Raw genomic sequence first — 22534 nt, forward strand, 5'->3', positions numbered from 1 at the left:
TGGATTAATTAGGATAATGAGGATATTAGATAGGTTCTATAAGGATATTAAGATGCTAATTATAAATGTAGGATTTTGTAAGTGGGGGGCAATAATAGGTATTTTTAGATAAATAAAAGGTTTATTTTAGCCAATTAGGTGCAACTTGCATTTGTAGGATTTTGCAAGTGGGGGGGTTATTTACAAATAAATAATGATTTATTTAAATGCAAGGCGATTTTTAATTAAATGTAAATTTAATTAAAAGGGAAAAGGATATTAATTAAATAAATAAGATTTATTCAATTAAGTGGGTAAAGGGTACTTAATCAAACCTTAGTTTAATTAGTGGGTTAGATTAGAAGAAAGGGTAATTAATCAAATCTGTAATTTGATTAATAAGTCAATTAGTAGAATAGGGATATTAATTAAACCTTAGTCTAATAAATAGGCGATTAACTGATGATTAAATGAATAAAATCAATTTAATTAGTTGTGCCATTTTTAGGTGTCTATAACAATTATAAGGAATTGTTGAGAAGAAGATATGTGATTTTATGGATTTTCATTGTTCTCTTTGTTTTTTGGTCTTTAGTTGTTGATTTAATTTTGAGGACTTATTTAAAGATGTACAAGAAATGGTATGTGGATTTGGGTATTGTTCCTTCTATTGTGAGAATGGTTGATTTGTTTGATCTACCTTTCGTATGAGAGGTTTACATATATCGCCACCATTTTTCATTTGATTTGAATGTTAGGTGGTGATATCATTTCAATATGGGAATGGTGAAGGAGATCTTAGATTACATGAATTGGTACATGTTAGTGTGGAACAAGGATATGGTTTGATATGTATGTTCTCTCTTTGGTCTTTTTATTCTTCCTAGATGTTTGTATTCACATGTTTGAGTGTGGATAAATTGGGAGAGTTATAAAGACTAGTGGTGAGAGAGGTATTGCAATATATTTGTTTGTATCATGTGCATATCATTGTATGTTTACTTGACACTATGTAATAGAGGAATTCACCACATCCTTTATGTGAAGTACTATATAGATAGACTTGGTATGCTTTTATCTATTTTCATATTTGACATTACTCATGTCGTGGGATTTTCTATATGTATGTCTATTTATTCTCTTTGATATATTGGTTTGATTATTACTGATATGATGATGAGTTTTCATGTTTTATTGGATTAGGATCTATGTGGTATGAAATTACATAGGTTATTCACTCATTTAGTTGTAACGAGATGGATTAGATATGGACTATTTATATCCATGAGAGTGCTTTGGTGTTAATGTAGACTTTGTTAGTTGGCCTTGTCTATGGTCATTTGTATATTGATATGTTTCATTAAGATAGGAGGATAGATATATAAAAACTTGATTATAGTTTAGACTTGATATGCTGATGGCATGAAGTTCTATTTATGACGGTATACCCTTGTTTGAGGTATGGTTACCTTGAATGAATTGCAATTCATTGTGGTTGCTATTCCAAGTGGTATGAATAAAAAAATTACCTAGAGCCTTTATTATAGTTTGAGTATGATGTTTATGCTCATGTAAATATTGGTGCAAGTTTCAATGATAGTTGATATGGTTCACTTTCATATATTATTTTTTCTTCCATAGGTGGCATGTTGGAAGATGTGAGGAGTTTTTTGCTTGATGGTGGTTATCATGGTTGTTTTTTTAGGTATCTTGTTGGAGCATGAGAGCATGGTAAAGATTCAAATGTTACATGGATGGCTAAGGGATGTTTTCCCCTTGTTCGTGATTCCTATGGGTGTATTTACATTGTATGATGTAAAGTGGGAAAATGTTAGGATTAAGGTGTCATCTACGTTGTAAATCCTATTATATGGCTCTATCATCCTTGGAAAGTATCCTAAGACACTTAAGGTGTATTAGGAAAATAATATTTATTCCCACTATTGTTTGTAAAGCATTCCTAAGGGGTTACGGGTTCCAGTAGCAACAATTAAAGTGGGTTGTGAAAAACAAATTATTATTATTTTCCCCACACATGGATGCCTATAATGGGATTATTAATGTCATGGGAAGTGAAAAAACGAGTGGCCTTTGGGCTTCTCTAAGTGGGTGTTTTGAAGAAGTAATAAGTGTCTCTTGGTATTCTATTATTTATTGTATTATATGTAATGTTTATCTTCCATTTCGGGCACCCAAGTTAGAGGGGAAGCATTGGAGACCAAGCACATGTCATTTCCAATTATTAAGGAGGAAATCCAAGAGGTTGGGTCATTTGGAATGAAAATCCTTATTTAGACACCTTGTATGGTGATTTTGGAGCTCTTGTCATTCTTAAACAACTCCTTGGACATAGAATTAGTGAGGAATAATTGAATGTAAAATTACTCTGTAGGAACAAGGATATGGGAGGCATAAGGAGGTTGTTCCTAGGTACAAAACTTCTACCATGTTCAATACAAGGAGGATATTCAAAGTGAATGTATTTTGATCACATTATTTGTTGATAATGCATTATTAGCCTCTCTTTTTTATGGAGTTTTTTCCTACAAGGGTTTCTCAACATAGATCCTATGTTAGGTGATTAGATCTTATGTTGATGATTTGTGCCTCTTTGTTGCTATCTTATGGTGATGTTATTCATTATTTATTTTTGTTGCAAGCTCACATAAGGCAATGCTAATAAGCATGTCCTATAGGTTGTTTCTTGCAATCATAAAGAAATGGGATCTAAGCATGGTTATTCCACATTATGAAAATAATTCAAATTTACAAATAAGTTTTAGATTTTCAAGTTGTAGTAGTCCAGACATTGTATCTCATCCTTTGACTCAAGATTATTTAGATAGGGATTGAATTTTATAACCTTTGATATTGAACCGGTATATTTCTCAACAATAAATTCATTTGTGTTTCCAATTGTAGGCATTCCAAAATAAATTTTGACATATATGCCTAGAAAATACAAGACATCTTGTAGAGATAGATTGGGCATGACCATGAAGAGATCATAAATTGTGTAGAATGACACATAATGTATGGGGAGAGTGTACACCTATTAAAAATATAGGAAGAATGGTTTGAGGTAACTATAATTTTAATAAGTATAAATACTTAATCAAAATTATAGATAATGTAATTATAAATTAATAAAATAGATAATTTATTAATATTGAATATAAGTATAATGCTCGACTATTAAATTTTGAGGGATCCAAATTATATGAAGAAATGAAATAGGTGAAAAAATATTTGATCAAACAAGAAACGATGACATAGTGAACTCGCACAATTATCACATACAACAATTATGGATGGCAAATATAGATTGACAACTTGTTCTTTCTGTTGGCAATTTGGAGGAATTGATTATGTGTTGCATTGATGTTTTGTCATTGATGGCAACATCGGCTGTTTTGGTTGTTTACCAGTTTTCAATTGGTTCCCATAGAGTGGTTGAATTATGATATTGATCTAGTATGCTCCGGTATGCTTTGGTTTGTGGAATTGTTTTGGATCTGTCATTCATGCTATTCAGATGTGTATCACGATCAGTTGGTTCGGGATTTGATGACTCAAGAGCTATCATTTGTTCTAGTAGGCCTTCTAGTTACCAGTAAGGGTTTTACTTGCAGAGCTTTGTTGAAGATCTTTTGATGCAAGTGATAAGTGGTGTTGGTGTGGTTTCTAGATGGTTCTCAGGATTCTATTGGTTATCTTATTTGTGTTCCAGTTCACCAATGGTGTTGGATTTGGTTTATGGCGACCTATTTTGGGTCTGGTGCTATCTAGGTTATGGACCGGTTTATGTAACGTGTTGGAGGATGTTCCTGATGCATTACTAGCAGGATTTAATGATTGGTTTACATTGTTTTTAGCCTAAGATGACTTGGTTGATCATTGAATTGTGGGTTTATATTATGAATTTTTTGTATTATCTTTTAGGTGCCTGACCTAATTGTTTAGGTCCTGAGTTGGTATAAATATGATGTAAGATCTCTTTGTAGATCATGGGCATATGGGATTATTTGTGTGAGAATAACATTGTAATCATATGTAGAAGGTTTGGTCGATCATAGGTGATCAAATTGGGTTGGTAAGAGAGGTTTAAGGCCTCTAGTACTGAGCTTAACTAGAACTATACACAAGCATAGGAGATGTTATCTTTGTAATTCACTCTTCATTCCAGATTGTAGTCCGGATTTATTTTATAGTCAGTGAGGCTCCTTTTTGTGATGATCAGTGCACTCTAGGTTGTTGGCCTTCCTGCATGTGCAAACCCCTCATATTGCAATCACATACTTACTACAGAAGTATTATCTGACCGTTGGTAGGCTTCCCACTGTGGTTTTTCCCTTTATCGGGTTTTCCACGTACAAATCTTGGTGTCATGTGTTCTGGATGAATGGTAACTGTTATGTGATTCATGTTTATGTTTAATTGCTATATCAGTTATTCTCATATTTGGTTTATGTATTCTGGTATTGAGGTTTTGAATGCTTAAAGTTCTATAATCCGGTGACAACTGATTCACCCCCCCCCCTCTTAGTTGTCCTATGGTTATCTAAGTTGTCTAACAATTGGTATTAGAGCTTGGTCCTCTTTGCAGAAGCTTAACCGCTTGAGGAATATCCTATGGCATCTAGCAGTTCAAGTTCATCAAGTTCATCTGATGTTGTTTTCCAAAGAGAAATTCCTAGGCTTGATGGAACAAATTACAGAGTATGGAAGATTCAAATGGAGACTCATCTGAGATGTCTTGGAAAAAATATTTGGGAGATCAATGAGAATGGCTATACACATCATAATCCAGCATCTGGCAATCCTCCTCCAGCAGGATTGGATAAGGACATTGAAAATGATTGTAGAGCTAGAGAAGCCCTTTTGTGTGCACTTTTTATCAGCAAATAATGGGACTAACCAACAAATCAACTGCAAAGGCTATATGCGACAAATTGGAGACTCTAAATGAAGGTGACCCTACTATTAAAATTGCTAAACTTGATGGTTATCGGGTAAGGTATGAGAACCTGAAGATGGAAGGAGATGAAAGGATTACTGCTTTCATGGAGAGAGTTAATGAGATTATTTTGGGAATTTAATGGTGTGGTGGATCTCTAGGCGAAGATGAAATAGTTTCTAAAGTACTGAGAGATTTGCCATCGGCATATAAGATGAAGGCTACTGCAATTAATGAGTTGAGAACTGTGGCAAACACCTTTGTTAATAGGGATACCTTGGTTGGGAAGTTATATGCTTTTGAGCTTGAGGAATTTGGACCTTTGGGAGCTGTAAAATCTTAACCTACTTTTCATGCATCTACATCATCTATCGACAAGAATGATTGGAAAGCTTTAAATGCGAAGGAACTAGAGGATATGAAGAAATAAGATGAAGAGTTTGAGAAAACTCAAGGCTTATTTGCTAAAAGAGTACCTAAAGGACCCGCCCGAAGTAAGTATGAAGGAAAATCACCTTTTAAATGCTTTGCATGTAATAAGATAGGTCATTTTGCATCTAGATGTCCTAAAAGGAATTCAAGATTTGAAGAAAGAGCTAGAAGATCTTTTAGGCCTAAGCATGATTATCAAAACAAGCATAAGTACAGGAGAAACAAAGATAAATCATGTTACTATGTGGATGAGGAAGGTGTGACTGATTCTGATGATGAACCAGTACAAGATTCAGCTAGTGGATCCAGCAATGGAAAGGAATGGGTATTCTTAGCTATCAAGGAAGATGATCTGGTACCTGAACAGAAGGCCCTTGCTGCTAAAATTGAAGACAATGATGAATGGGTAATTTACAGTGGATGTTCATATCATAAGACTGGAGATAAAAGGAAGTTCTTATCTATGGAAGAATTTGATGGTCTGGTTATATTTGGAGATAACAAAGCATGCATGATCAAGGGAAGATGAACAATATCATTGGATGGTAAGCATAACACTGATAATGTCTATTATGTTGAAGGTTTAAGGCATAATCTTTTGAGTGTAGGACAATTGGTGGATAAGGGATTTAAGTTACAATTCAAGGATGGAAAATGCAAGATTATCAATAGATCTGGATTGGAGATTGCAACTGGTACACGGACTAAAGGTAATATCTTTCATTTGAACTTCGGTGAGAAGACATGTTTGATTGCACAAATTGATGAGAGTTGTCTATGGCATAAGAGGTTGTGTCATGTGAATTTTGATTGCATTGTGAAGATCAGTTCTACTAAGGAAGTTAGAAATATACCTAAGATTGTAAAGCCCTATAATCCGATATGTAAGGAATGTCAAATGGGAGAGCAAGTAAGAACTTATTTTAAGAGTATACAAGACAAATCTAATGATGTTCTTGATCTTATTCATACTGATTTGTGTGGTCCTGGTAGAATCAAAAGTTTTCAAGGTAATAGATATTTCATGTTAATCATTGATGACTATTCAAGAATGATGTGGATTACTTTTCTAAGGGAGAAGTCTGAAGCATTTGAAAAGTTTAAAATCTTTAAAGCCAAAGTTGATATAGAGACAGGATTGAAGATTAAATTCTTAAGGTCGGATCAAGGTGGAGAATTCATATCTAGTGAATTTAACAGCTATTGTGAGAAGAATGGGATAAGGAGACAGTTGTCTACACCCTAGACACCTCAGCAAAATGGAGTTGTGGAAAGGAAGAAAAAAACTATCTTGGATGCAGCTAGAACTATAATGATGGAAGCTAATCTGCCTCATGTCTACTAGAGAGAAGTTGTAAGCACGACGGTATACACATTCAATAGAGTTCATATCAAAGGAGATACTGGTAAGACACCTTATGAGTTATGGTTTGGTCATACACCGATAGTCAAGTATTTTAGAATCTTTGATAGTAAATGCTATATCAAAAGAGATGATTCCATTGGAAAGTTTTATCCTAGATGTGATGAAGGAATATTTATTGGTTATTCTAATGAAAGCAAAGCATATAGATGTTATAACAAAAGATTGCAGAGAATTGTGGAGATCACAAATGTCAAAGTGGATGAGCAAAACAAAAGTCAAATCAGAACTTATGAGAGAGAACCGATAGTGGAAATGATCATAACTAAATCGTAAAACCTACACTGGAATAGAATGTTGAACCAGTTACTCCAGTAATATCAAAAAATTCAACAGTAACTGAAGATCAAGAGAGAGGAACAGAAAATCAGAAGACTCCTAGGTATGTAAGGTTGAATCATTCAGAAGATTGGATCATTAGAGATAAAAACAAAGGAGTGATGACAAGAAGAAGGTTGGCAGCTGATGATGTATGTTTTATTTCTCAAGTTGAACCGGCATCAATAATTGAAGCTTGTAAAGATGAATGTTGAATGAAAGTTATGGAAGAAGAATTAGATTAGATAGAAAAGAATAACACATGGACTTTAGTTCCCCGGCCTAAAAATAAGAACGTTATTGGAACTAAATGGGTTTGTTAGGAATAAACTAAATGAAGATGGACAAGTTGTGAGGAATAAAGCTAGATTGGTTTGTAAAGGATATTCTCAGAAGGAAGGAATTGATTATGATGAAACCTTTGCACCGGTAGCTAGGATTGAAGTTGTGAGATTATTTCTTGCTTATGCTGCATATAAGAACTACAAGGTTTATCAGACGAATGTTAAGTGTGCATTTTTGAATGAAGATCTTGAGGAGGGAATTTATATTGAGCAAGCTGATGTATTTTCACTTTCAGATGACAAAAACATGGTTTGCAGGTTAAAGAAAGCTTTATATGGATTGAAACAAGCTCCTAGAGCTTGGTATGCAAGACTGGATAAATATCTTTTGAAGCTTGATTTCACTAAAGATTCAAATTGGGCTGGAGATGTTGATGACTAGAAGACCACATCCAGTGGAGCTTTCTTTCTTGGAAAGAAACTTGTTTCATGGATCAACAAGAAGCAGTCATGCACCTCTTTATCTACTGATGAATTCGAGTATGTTGTTGCTGCTACTAACTATACACAAGTTCTATGGATGAAGCAAATAAGGTGGATTGTAATGAACCAGTAGTTATTCACTATGATAACTCTGCTGCTATTAATGTATCAAAGAATCTGGTATTTCATTCTAAGACAAAGCACATATCTATCAAGTATAACTTTTTTAAGGAGAAGGTGGAAGCAAATGAAGCCAGACCGTTTTATGTGAACACTAAAGAGCATATTGCAGACATCTTCACTAAACCTTTGCATAAGGAATCATTTGAGTACTTCAGAGACAGATTGGGGGTTTCTGCCCCTCCAGTAGAGACCTGAGTGATGCTGATTGGAATTAGTTTGGTATGCACAAATTGATTTGGTGGTGCTACTATACTCAGGGGGAGTAGTTAGCTATAAGAATCAAAGGAATTATGATTTTTCTTTGATATTCATGTCATACTTTTGGCATTGATGTCAAAGGGGGAGAGATATATGTGAAAAACAGAGCTTAACAAAATATCAGTCAAAGGGGGAGAGATCAAAGCTTCATTGCTATATCACTTTGTGGGAGATTGTTGGTTGTCTTCCATTAGGGGAGACTTGTTTGGCATTGCTTAGCACTTGGATGTTTTTCACATCTAGTGTTGACATCAATGCCAAAGGGGGAGATTGTTGGAAATTTGGAGGAATTGATTATGTGTTGCATTGATGTTTTTTCATTGATGGCAACACTGGCTGTTTTGGTTGTTTATCAGTTTCTAGTTGGTTCCGGTAGAGTGGCTGGATTATGATATTGATCCGGTATGCTTTGGTTTGTGGAATTGTTTTGGATCTATCATTCATGTTATTCAAATGTGTATCACAATCAGTCAGTTCAAGATTTGATGACTCGGGAACTATCATTTGTTCTAGTAAGCCTTCTGGTTACCGGTAAGGGTTTTACTGGTAGAGCTTTGTTGAAGATCTTTTGATGCACATGATAAGTGGTGTTGGTGCAGCTTCTAGATGGTTCTCAGGATGTTGTTGGTTATCTTATTCATGTTCCAATTCATCGGTGGTGTTGGATTTGGTTTATGGTGACCTATTTTGGGTTTAGTGTTATCTAGGTTATGGACCGGTTTATGTAACGTGCTGGAGGATGTTCTTGATGCATTATCGATGAGATTTAATGATTGGTTTACATTGTTTTTGGCTTAAGCCAACTTGGTTGATCATAGGATTGTGGGTTTATATTATGAATTTATTGTATTATCTTTTAGGTGACCGACCTAATTGTTTAGGTCCTAGGTTGGTATAAATATGATGTAAGATCTCTTTGTAGATCATGGGCATATGGGATCAAGGTTATGGGATTATCTATGTGTGAATAATATTGTAATCATATGCAGAAGGTTTGGTCGATCATAGGTGATTGAATTGGGTTGATAAGAGAGTTTTAAGGCCTCTGGTGCTGAGCTTAACCGAAACTATAATCAGGCATAGGAGATGTTATCTTTGCAGTTCACTCTTCATTCCGGATTGTAGTATAGATTTATTTTGTAGTCAATGAGGCTCCTTTTTGTGATGATCAGTGTGCTCTAGGTTGTTGGCCTTCCTGCATGTGCAAGCTCCTTATATTGTAATCACATATTTACTACAAAAGTATTATCTAACCATGGGTAGGCTTCCCACCATGGTTTTTCCCTTTACCAAGTTTTCCATGTACAAATCTTGGTGTCATGTGTTCTGGATGAATGGTAATTGTTATGTGATTTATGTTTATGTTTAATTTCTATATCAGTTATTTTGGCATTTGGTTTATGCATTGTGGTATTGAGTTTATGTGTTTCGGTAATAAGGTTTTGAATGCTTAAAGTTCTATAATCTGGTGACAACTGATTCACCACCACCCCCCCCTCTCAGTTGTCCTCTGGTTATCTAGGTTGTCTAACACTTTCCAAATATGTTGTAATAAAATATGCAACAAAAGAATATAAAAAGCTCATAAACGTAGCACCAGATGATGAATTTTATAATCATTGAAAACATTGATGATTTAGTTATAAGATCACACAAAAGGCTTCAAACTGAGATAGTTATAAACAGAGACATTAGAAATCAAGAAACATGCCACATGTTATTAGAACTTCCATTGGTAGAGATTAGTAGAACATTTGTCAATATAAATGTATCATATGAGGTTTCAAACTTATACCTATTAGTTGTAGACACATAAATCTATCCACTAAATTAAATAAATATTTGATATTTACTTGATACACTAATATTCCTCTATTAATTAAAATCACATTTAATTCATTCATTCAATCCCCATTCTGCTATTTTAATTAAATAAATTACATAAATTTATTTAAATTAAAAATCTCTATCTATAACCCAATTATTAAATAAATCTAATTTATTTAATTTCCCTCATTCCTCTCATTTAAATAAATCAACATTTATTTAAAAACACAAATCAAATTCACCTTTTTAATAAATGTTTATTTAAATCTCTAAATCTCACCCCACTTGCATTCTCCTACACATGCAAGTAGCGCTAATAAATAGATTTTATTTCTAAATAAAATCCTATTTTCTCTCACCCACCAAACCCCCTTCTAGACTCTTCTAAACCCTTCTAATTAGCCTAATTCATCTCCTAGTTATTGTCACATTCCTAAGAAAAGAGAAGTCACTTCTCAAAGCCTCCAAAGTCTTTGAAATGCATTAAAGGCCTTATGTCCTCAACAAGTTAACCCCCAAAGTCTTCCAAACCATTTATGGCTCTTACATAACCATTAATTGTTAACTCAACTTGCCCACATGGTTAGAGGCTTTCCCTCTAACTCAACCCTCATTTAACTCATGGGTCTCTTCAAGCATTCATTGCTTTGATCATGGTTATCTCCATTAACTCTTGCACAAGAGTTTATCCATTGGATAAAAGCTTTATCCTCTAACTCAAGCCTAACCAAACCCTCCTAGGGTAACCTTCATGTCATCTCAAGCATTTAATGCTTCTTCCCTCTCCTCTCAAGCCATCTCATGTTGACACTTGTCATCATGGGATTGGGTTGAAAGCCATCACATGGATCACAAACCCATCAATCCTAGCCCTTCACAAGCCCACTCAATCTTGACCATCCATTGCCCTATTTCCCCTATAAATAGAGCTCTTATTCTTCATTTTCAGAATCAAAAGTCTTTTGTGCATCAAACTTATAGTCATTTTAGAGAGAGCATTAAGATGCATTTGCATTGTTATACTAAGATTCACATAGACTAATTAGGTGCTTTCTCATAGTAAATAATTTACACTTGCATAAGAATTTATTTTCATTTTTACAACCATCTTGAATCTTCCTATGACATCCATGGATAGTGCTAAAAGTTGAGAGCTACACTCATGTGGGACTTGGAGAGGAGAGGAACAAGGGAGGAACATCTATGAGAATTTTGGGGAGCATCTTGAGGGGTTTTCTTTGCCTTTTTCGTTTATGTATGCTCTTTATTGTGTGCTTTATATATTTCTTGATATGCATCTTAAGGTTTTTAAGTTCATTTGTATTTCATTTTGGTTGTAACTAATCTACTAACATTTGAACTTGTGTTTTATGCCTTGTGCCCCTTTTGACGTGCATCATTAGTATTTGAGAGAACAATGGAGAACAGACAAAATATTTTGTTCATGGATATTAAATTAGGTATTTTTTATGTAATTTTTCATATTGATTATTGTGTCTAGATCGTGGATACATAATCCTAAACAAAAAATACATAACAAATATAAGACAAGACAAAGAGAAAGTATTGTCATACTTTTTCCTAGGCTTGTATCCATTCCTCGACATGAGTTAGATAAATGGATTGACTTTTTTTTATTTGAGTTATTGCTACATACAAATCATTTTGTGACATATGAAGATATTTTGGTCATGACAATGACTATATAATAGAAAAGTGAGAGTTATTCAATTATAATCATTGGCATGTGGAACAAACAATTATTATTAAATGTTGAAAATACTAGTGATATTGAAGTTGAGGATAACAAAGCTATTTAAGTAGATATTACAAAGCATGAATAGAAAATTATATATAGACTATATCATGGTTAGAATATGCAAATTTCTAAAGTAGATATGTCGAGGAGAAGAGACATTGATAGACAGACATACTAGTCTAATGAATATTTTGCACCTAAAGAGTACACAAGTAAAGCAATAAATTTCACAAGGAGCATGAGAGATCATGGGTCTCATACATGATGATATACCATAATGTATTAACTACAAAACCCTTAGTGATAAACAAAAAAAGGTATTCAATATAATTATGTCACGCTATCATAAGAATCAAAATGCATTGTCATCACTCGTGATAATTCAAAGAACAAATAAACTAGGAAAGTCACATTTGATTGGTGCCATTATTTAAACTCTCGATAATGCAATGATACCATGTCATTCTCCCCTTCTATTTCTTGCACCAACTAGAGTTGCAACATTCAATATAAGATCTTCCATAGTTTATTCAAAATCAAGAGTGCTAATAAGAGATATTTCTTGACTAGGAAGAAGAATACTAAAAAAGTTTTCAGTAAGATATAATACATATCAAATACATTCTGATTAATGAAATAAGTTTCATTGGTCAAAACTTGTCAGAGAACATAGATTGTCAACTTCGACAAGCATTCTCATAAAGTGCAAATGTAAGCTTTGCAAATATGTACCTAAATTATCTTGATTAATAAAAAGAACTATTTATATTCTAATACACGCAATTCATATGTTTAAGTTTCTACAATTTAATAGTATATAATTTTGAAAATAATTGCTATTAATTATCTTTTAGCTATATCTATGATTTTGGTTGGAGATTTGGGCCAATTGCCTCCAATTAATGATAGATTAGTATATGATAGCCATGGACATGGGCTAAGTTATCGTGGGAAGAAATTAAAATTATAGCTATTTTACATATATTCATACAAGATGAAAAACGTCTAGCAACAAATATTTCCTCAACTTCTAATGAATCTAAGAGATGCAAACCCAATAATTAATGATTGGAAGTTGCTTATGACAATAACCATTATTAGTATAGATACAACAAGCAACGAGGAATTTTACAATGGTGTTTATTTTTTATCCACAAATGGTGATATTTATAATCATAACAAGGAAAGGTTATATTCATTGTTACATCCTATTGCACAAAGTGTTGCAACAAAAGTGAGAAGTGTTAATGTAGCTAAAGGATGTCCAAATGATGAGCTTGATGTGGAATTATTGACCAATAAAAATGTAAGGGTAATGTTGACTTCAAATATTTGGATATACAAACATGATTAATGATAAGAGATTTCCAAGTACAATATTTTTGTTGATGTTGAATGTGGAGTGCAGTGGCTAGTTATTTACATTTTTTATTTGCAAGTTTTAGTGTAATTTATTAGTAATCAAATGTATCATCATTATGGAAGGTCACAATTATCAATTGATTTTTCAATTGAATAATGGTTGATTGCAAATGCAATGTAATACTAAGATAAAATATGTAATTATTAAAAAAATTATAACAATATTATTTAAAATTATTGCATACTATAGAAATAATCTTTAATAAACTGTTATATATTGGAGATTATTAAATAAAACCATTAAAGATTTATAAAAATTATAACTAGAATATTTTAACTATAGAATTTTTTATTTTTTTTCACACATCAATATATTATTTGGCAAAGAATTAATAACATGAAGATAGAAAACTATCCAAAATAAGGTAAATAATAGTCTTACAATATCATTGCTTAATCAATAATCCATATTAATATATTTGTAGCACAAACTATAATTTAATATAACTATTTCAAAAGCTCAAAATTAGTTAATACATTTGATATGTTACAACAAATATTTGTTATTTTTATATAATAATAAAACATTTATATTAATTCGTTTTAATATATTTAATTTGTATTTACAATATTTTTCATTCTCATGTTTGATTTCAGTAATTAAATTGATAAAAAAAACTCGTGGTAAACTAAAAAATATCTTTAAAAAATAAAAATGAATAGTTTTATCTGAAAAATCTCAAATAATTGCTACTCTAAAATTTTCTAAGAAAACTATTTTAAAATGAACACGGGATTCTACAACATACTAATTGATGTTGATAGAAATGGGTACAAGTCACAAACAAAGTTCAACATTAGTATGTTAGCTCCGACCAAAAACCATAACCAAATGAACTAAAAACCATTTCAAAACATATCAAAAGAGATTTTAAAAACATGAAAGAAGCTTTAACAAAGAAAGAAAGGTGAAGAGCCTTCCTAAGGTGCATCCATGATGCCTTGTGATGCTTCTCCCTTGTTTCCCCCCTCTCCAAGTTCCAAATGAATGAAGCTCTCAGCTTTTAGCACTATCCATGGATGTCATATGGAGATTCAAGATAGTTGGAAATGATAAACAAATGTTATGCAAATGCAAATAATGATGCTATGAAAAAGCTCTAGTTATCTATGTAAGCTTCACTATAATAACAATGCTCTAATGCTTCCCTCCTTTGTTTGAGGAGAAGGGTTCTATTTATAGGAAAAATAGAAGATTGAATGGTCAAGATTGATCTAGTTTGTGGAGGGCCAAGATTGCATGATTCATGATCCATGTGATGGTTTTCAACCCAATCCCATGATGACAAGTATTAGCATGAGATGCCTTGAGAGGAGAGGGAATGAGCATTTAATGCTTCAGAAGACATGAGGGTAACATCATGTGGTTATTAGATAAAGCTTTTATCCAAGGGTAAGGTTATTATCCAATGGGTAAACTCTCGTGCAAAGTTTACCCATGGTTAAGCCTTGACTAAAGGGTCAAGACCCATGTGGGTTGGAGTGTTGAAGAAAGAAAGTATTTATGACTCTGTAAGAGTCTTAAATGGGTGAGCTGATGGGTTGAGGGTTAATCCTAGATTAGGATTGTGAAAATGATTAGAATAGGGGTTAGACTAAATTCGAAGGGGTTAGAAGAATCTAGAAAGGGATTAGAAGAATCTAGAAAAATCTAGAAAGAGGAGGGTGTGGATAAATAGGATTTGTTTAAATAAAAATCTATCTAAATGTGCAACTTGCATTTGTAGGAGAATGCAAGTCGATGAGTCATTTTTAAATAAATATTGATTTATTTAAAAAGGGGATTTGATTTTTAAATAAATATTGATTTATGATTTTTAAATAAATGTTAAATTTATTTAAATACGAGAAAAGGGGTGAATATTAAATAAATTAGATTTATTTAATAACTTGGACTATAATTAGTAATTAAATAAATTGATGAATTTTATTTAACTAAAATAGCAGAATAGGCTAAGGTGAATTAATTAAATGTCCATTTAACTAATAGAGGAATATTAGTCATTAAATAAATATTTAATATTCATTTAATTAGTAGACAAATTTATTTGTCTACACTAACAATACTAAATTGAAAAAGCTAGAGGTGTATGAAATGGAGAATTGGAAATAGACAACTCCTCTAATAGAATTCAGACTAGACTTTACCAACATGAATACAACTCTTCTAATAGATTTCAGATTAGATTTGAGCAACATGAATATATAAAATGCTTTTCTAGTTCTCTTAGTTTAGTGTTTTGTTGGGTAAATTGCCAAAACAATTTTCTACATCTAAAGCAAGGAGCATCAACACAACCAATATTTTCTTCTTTATGACAATTCATGTTCATGCTGCTTGTTCATAAAATTGAAATGTCCACCATAACTTGATGTAGAGGGTATCAGGTAAAATAAAGAATTTAAACTACAAGTTTCAAAAACAAAGTATATATATATTTTTTTGTCATTTGTTTTAAATAATGTTATTTTGACAAGGTAAGTTCAAATTTAGTCAAACTAATTGGAGGATAATTTGGAGTTAAAAAACATGTTTTAGTTGTCTTTGGTAGTACATTCTCCTTGTTTAGTAATGAAGCTAAACATAATTGCTGAATTTATTTTTTGTGATCTAGATGCCAATGAAGAAAAGGACTTTGAGAGGACTTGTCTAGACATTGGCTTAGACAAGAAAAAGAAATTAGTGAAGACTATAGAAGCAATTTCCAATCTAAGTAAAGGTTAGATAACTTGGCAAGAACTACATTATTTTTATGTCATAAGTGCATTGGTTGCATACATTTATGAGCTATGTTTTAATATTTAATTAATATATGCAAACATATATTATTCACAGAATAATAATATAAAAATATTAAATAATAATTAGAATATAAAATATTCTCATTTGGTAAAATATCCTTTATAATATTCCATAGGATGCATGGAAAATATATTCTATAGGATGCATTGAAAATATCGAATCAAACAAAAAATTTATCTACAAAATATTGAATTAACATGTGTCAAAGAAGACTAACAGGTGGGCAGGAGAAGAATCAGAGGATTTAAGTTGAGTAGAGAAGATACATGCAGTTGGGCATGTGGAACACTATTTCAGAAGTTGTTCGTATTGGTTTTTGTTTTTTTAATATTCTAATTTTCACAATATTGTTCTTCTTCGATGCTACACTTGTGTTGTTTTCTCAAGCTCTATGAGACCATGGCTGATGTTTTATGCTAAATTAAGTCAGTCAATATTCAAGAGTGGATCCTATTTTACAAAAAGAGACCTTGAAGAAACACAAGATTATTTCCTATTTGGCTAGGGAAATGAGGATTCAGTTATAATATGCAAGACAAATTCTAACTATTCTTTGCACTTGGAACATTAAGATGAACCTTACCAACTTCTTTTATGAAGTCTATCATGCATTAGATTGCATTATGATAGACAAGCCATAGGAAGCTTTTTGATGTTTGGCCATCTATAGTTTCTCCAAACTTTGCAAGAAGGTTTTCTTGAAATATTTTCGTAGAAATGAAATTTAGCGTGTGGTGTTTTTGAATCTAACTATGATAGCAACTTATCTCTAGTAGAAGAGATAAAAACATTTTTTTTCCTATTAATTGTTAATTAGTGTTATTTTCGACTATATTTTTTGTATTAGAAGAATCATATGCCTTTTCTTCTACTTGTTCAAAGTGGTTTTATTGTTCCTATACTAGAAAAAGTAGATGCATTCTCTTCTTATAGTTAGTTGTATTTCTCTAAAAGGAAAAAAATAAATTTATTTTATTTTCCAAATACTTACAGTTAGTTTCTTCCATATTTTCTCTACTAGAATAAGCATTTTTGTTTTGTTTTTCGAGTGTTCAAACAAACATTCAGCTGTATTATCTCTACCAAAATAGTTAGATTATTTTTATTTGTCTAATAGTTATTCAAAATTAGTTTTGATTGTATTTCTTTGCTGGAAAAATTAGATGCGTACTAGTCTTCTGATTATATCATGACAAAGCAGGGTTCAAGTGAGAATGGTGATGCAAAAGATCCCAAGCCTACGGTATTAGTCACAGGTTTAGTTACTCTGGAACGAAAGGTTTAGGAAGTTTCGAAGGGTATCAAAATGCAGAGGTTGGAGGGGTGGAAAATCTAGCTTTACCTTTGGATTCCAATCTCAAATCTAGAGCATGGTAGGTGATAGTTTATGTAAGGGCCAGTATATGGTGCATTGAAAAAAAACTGAGCACACCACAGTTTGAATAGAGCTATAGGATACCATGTTTTTGGTTTAATGTTGTTGATTTGTGATATCAACTATTAAGTGACAATGGTTCTTATACAGGGAAAAAGGTTTGTAGGTTGAAGAATTCAAGATCCCTAAACAAAAAAATATATTTTAAAAAGTATATTAACAAGATTTGTTCTTTTAAGCTTTTCTTATGAAATTTTTTCTTGTTTTTTCAAAAAAGTCAGAAATTTTGTTGGACCAAATTGATCTGTAAATCCCTTCAAATTTGGAGGAAATGCAAAATGATTGTTTGAAATATGGAAGGTTGCTTCCTCAAATTTATCATGTTATTTTTTATATTCTCCAAGAAGCTTCCACGGATTAACATAGCTAAAAAGGCTTGGTCTTAAACAACAAAGTAAATTATTTCCTCTACAAGCTGAACAAAATGCATTTCAGAAAACATTAAATTTGAAGTCGAGAATAGTGAGCTTGTACAAAAAATAGAAGAAATGAAACCCCTAAATTATAAAGGAAAATGTAGCATTTTCTCAAAAAAAACAATTGATTTCCCAACAATAAAGCCATAACTAACAATTGCACAATCACTGAACAAATTCACAGGAATTGTGAAAACACTTAAAATGTATGATAAAAGATAGTTGTAAATTCTTTAGATCGAAAGCTTTATAGGAATCGAGAAAATACTCAAAATGTATGATTAAAGATAGTTATAAACTCTCTACATCGAAAGCTTGAGAAAGATTAAATAATTAAAGATATAAAATGTAAAAATTTGCATACCATGAACAACTACTTAATCTAATATTTAATATTGGAGATGAAAATCATGCATATATTTTTCACTAGATGCAACTTTAGATCAAGACAGAATCCTGGTGTTATTGTCGAGTAGGAGAATCGTAGAGCCCAAACATACATTCTGATGATGAAGATTGGATTTTTTAATACTGAAAATTGACTTGAAGCATGTCATAACCCTATTGTTATTGTTATTGTTATTGTTATTTTTGTTGTTATTGTTGTTGTTGTTGTTGTTGTTATTGTTCTTGTTATTGTTATTGTTATTAAGCCAAAAATAATGGCTCTATTTTGTCTATGTGCATGTGTCTTTTCTGGGATATTAGGAGTATGTTTATGTCTTTGAGTTTAGAACCCTTTGTTAAAGTGATATCATTTTATATGTCCCGGTAATATGTTCATATGGCGTAAACTTATCTGATATATGTTCCTTTTAATGTAATATGATAGATAAATGTGTTATGAGGAATATCCATGGCAATAACGCATGTAGATTTTGAATGTTATTCTGATAGGAATAATTAGGCCTATATTTGTGCACTTTAACAACTTCATGCAGGATTGAAGAAGGATGTTGGACCGGTCCGGGATGCTCAGCAATAAAGATGATGGAAACGTTGGCCAAGGAAGGGACAACAAGGATCATTGTTGAAGAAGTTAGCTGGCGGTTGGAAGTGGTTCATTATGACTTGTTGAAGACTTAATGGTTCCCTTTGTTGAAGGAGTAGATTTAGGATTAAAATGATGCTAGATTCTCTCTGTTGTTCTAACGACCTTTGACTGGTCCTTAGCATTTGTCATCTCACCTTTTTCTTTCTCCTTGCTCAATAAATGCATCCTCCTTAAGATGTGGGAGTGGTATGCTAGTTAGTTAGATTTTATGCTTTAAATAAACCTTCCACCTTCTCTTGTGGTGGTGGAGAGGAAAAGATAGTTTCAGTTATAGTAATACAATTCTTAATTAAAAAGAAACAAGTTCTTGAAAATTGTTATGTTGTCAAGTATTTTGAAATCAATAAAAATGGTGTTTTAAGCTTCAGTCGTTTGGTTCATATATCTAAATGCTTGCTAAGGGGGCCCACTTAGTGAGTACTCCTCAAGTATATGTGTATGAATATGTACATACCTTATCAATTCATGCATATAACATTAGAGTGCATATGATTTAAAGAAAAGTATGCTTAAAGAAAAAAATGTATATAATAGAGAAAACAATTTCTATCTCTACTTGAGAATGATTGAAAAATAAACTTAAATTTGCAGATTTAACAAATAGACATTTCAATGTTGTGGCTCTGTTCCAAATATAAAAGACCCACTCTATTGTATATTTTGTAGGAAACAAATACTTCTATACCTTTTAACCCCTTTCCTTAACATTACAATAAAAAGATTTAAGCAACAAAAATAGAGACACACCATTGTATCTTCCTTATTTACTACTAATGAAAATAACAAGTGATTAGTATATTAGTGAACCAAAGGCAAGCTTCATTGTCTTAACAATAAATACACGAGAACATTCTACCTATTACAAACTCAGAGCCAAATATATTCCAAAATATCCAATGATTTTGGATTTTGAAAAAAGAAAAAGAAAAAAAAAAGGGGGACAACATTCTGGATATAAGCATATGCCTTTTTGCTAGGAACCCATAAGCTTGAATCTTTGCTAGATTTTATTAATTACTCATTTATTAGAACCTGAAATTCATTTGCTACTTCATGCAAATATATCTAGAGCCCTACCACAAAACAATACTAGTAGCTTGAATTAAACTATTGCAAGTTAGAAATTAAAGAACTAAGAATGATATTAGACAACTCTACCTTGCAATAAAATGTTTGATGCTTTGGTGTACGCACAAGATCAATAAGCTATATGGCAATAAGCAATAGCCAGGTACTATTTTTCTTATGAAAATGTGTGAGTAAAAACAAATACTTCCTCTTGTGTTTTTTGGTGAGCCTCTGTATGTGTTTGATCTCCCTCTTTGTTTTGTTGAAGGAGCAGTTATAATGTTAGCACACATATTTCCTTCTTGCACAAGCCACGATCATTTCCTGTCATTAGAAGAAAAGATGAAAAAAAGGGTTAATGATTCAAAAAAAAATTCAACAAAACATACAATGAAGAGTGAAGGTACATACAATAAAATCTAAGAAATTATAGTGTCTAGAAAGAAAAAGTTTTCTAAGGTTGAATAAATTACATCAAAAAATTTATTTATGGCAAAATTGAGGAACAAATGTAGCTTTGGTAAGGGAATTTAGTGATGGTATGACACAATAAATATTTAATTATTGACAGTGTCCTAAACACCTGAAGAAATTGCAAACATTAAATATGCATTTCACAGGCACTGTAGGTGGACCTTCAGGTCAAATTGTCATTACTCAATAAATGGAATCCCTTATCTCTCATTAAAAGAATCTTGTCATAGCTATGTGTCAGATGATTGATCCCAAAAATATGATTCTTCTAAATCTACTTAGTGTGTTAATCTACTAAATATTCATCAGGTGTACATATATAAATTTTAAAAAATAAACAGGGAACTTTAGTTCTATTCGTATAGAAGTCCTCGTTTGATTGTAATTGTCACTATAATATCGCTAACACTATTAGTATCATTATTAACAAATATCAATGAGAAAATATTAATATTATTATTAGTAATAACTAAATCGATATGTGTACAACTTGATTTGGCCTAGTGGTGGAGAACTTGTGCTCTTGAAATAGAGGTTACAAGTTCAAATCCCATAAAGGGGGTAGGGTATGTACACCTTATCAGCTTCGACCCATTACCTATCAAAAATATAAAATAAAATAACTAAATCGATATGTTTCTTGGATGGTGATTTTTATTGATAACATGAACGAATCATTAACAAGTGTCACATAGTAGTGAGTACTTGTCATCATAGTATTGTTATAAAAACACTTGTTCTAAATTTTAATTATTATAATTTTTTGTTTTTTTTTTTTGGAGAAAGGGTAAAAACTTTATTGAGAATCAGAAACAAGCATTACAAAAAAGAATCAAAGGCCCAAGGCCCCAGAGAAAAACTACCAATCCAGCCACAGATCAACCAGCTTCAAAGCCATACGTGTCCTCAATGATAATCTTCTGCAATTCCTGACAGTAATCCCCAGAGAGATGCTCCCAGCCTTCCACTTTCCACTCACTATCATGATCTGAGGCCCACTTGTCCAAACAGTCAGCCACTCCATTCCATTCGCGAGGAATATGAATGAAGGACACCTGCTCCATCTAGGAGCTAATTTGGAGAATTTGTTGAACAATCCCTGCCGACTGCCACTGAATCCCACTCACCTTCTGATTAGACAACAAATTAACAACAATTTGTGAATTTGATTCACATATCACCTTCCTAAAACCCCACTCCAAATCCCACTCAAGTGCATAAAGAATCACAAAACCCTCCATAAAATTATTAGACTAACACCCTTTATGCACCGAAAAGAAGAAAACAACCTCCCCCCTGCTATTCCTGCCAACACCCCCTACCCCAGCAGGGCCTGGGTTACCTCTAGAAGAGCCATCAGTGTTGATCATGATATACCCATCCTGAGGGGGTGCCCACATTCCAATCTTGTGCACCTTCTTCATAGCCCATCTACCTTTCCTGACATAAGCAGAGGCAGGAGACAGCTCCTGCAAGCCAAGCCTACTCACAACATCCACCTCATCTCTACCCAACGGGAAGTTTACCTCACATTTAGCTTCCATTGTCTCCTGAATCATAACAGTGATCCTATTCCAAACTTGTTAAACAAACAATTTGGCCTCCCTGAAAATCCTTCTATTCCTTTCGAGCCAGATCTGCCACAGAATGAAGATAGGCCCAATATACCAGACCGTCTGGAGGAAGGAGGACGGAATAGGAGGTCTACCCAAACTGCTCCAAAACTCAACCAGAGAATCTGCATGGACACAAGGATGCTTCCACACCCCCCACCAATAGTGCCTGATAAGCATAGAGAAGGGGCATCTGAAGAACAGATGTGAGGCGTCTTCCTCTCTGTTACCACACAAAACACAAATAGAAGGCCCCAAGAATCCCCGCTTGCGGATATTGTCCCAAGTTAGACACCTATTCCAAGCCACAGTCCAGACAAAGCAATTACACTTCGGCCAAGAAGCA

Source organism: Cryptomeria japonica, chromosome 9 (genome assembly GCF_030272615.1).
Source record: "Cryptomeria japonica chromosome 9, Sugi_1.0, whole genome shotgun sequence".
In the NCBI taxonomy this organism is placed as follows: Eukaryota; Viridiplantae; Streptophyta; class Pinopsida; order Cupressales; family Cupressaceae; genus Cryptomeria; species Cryptomeria japonica.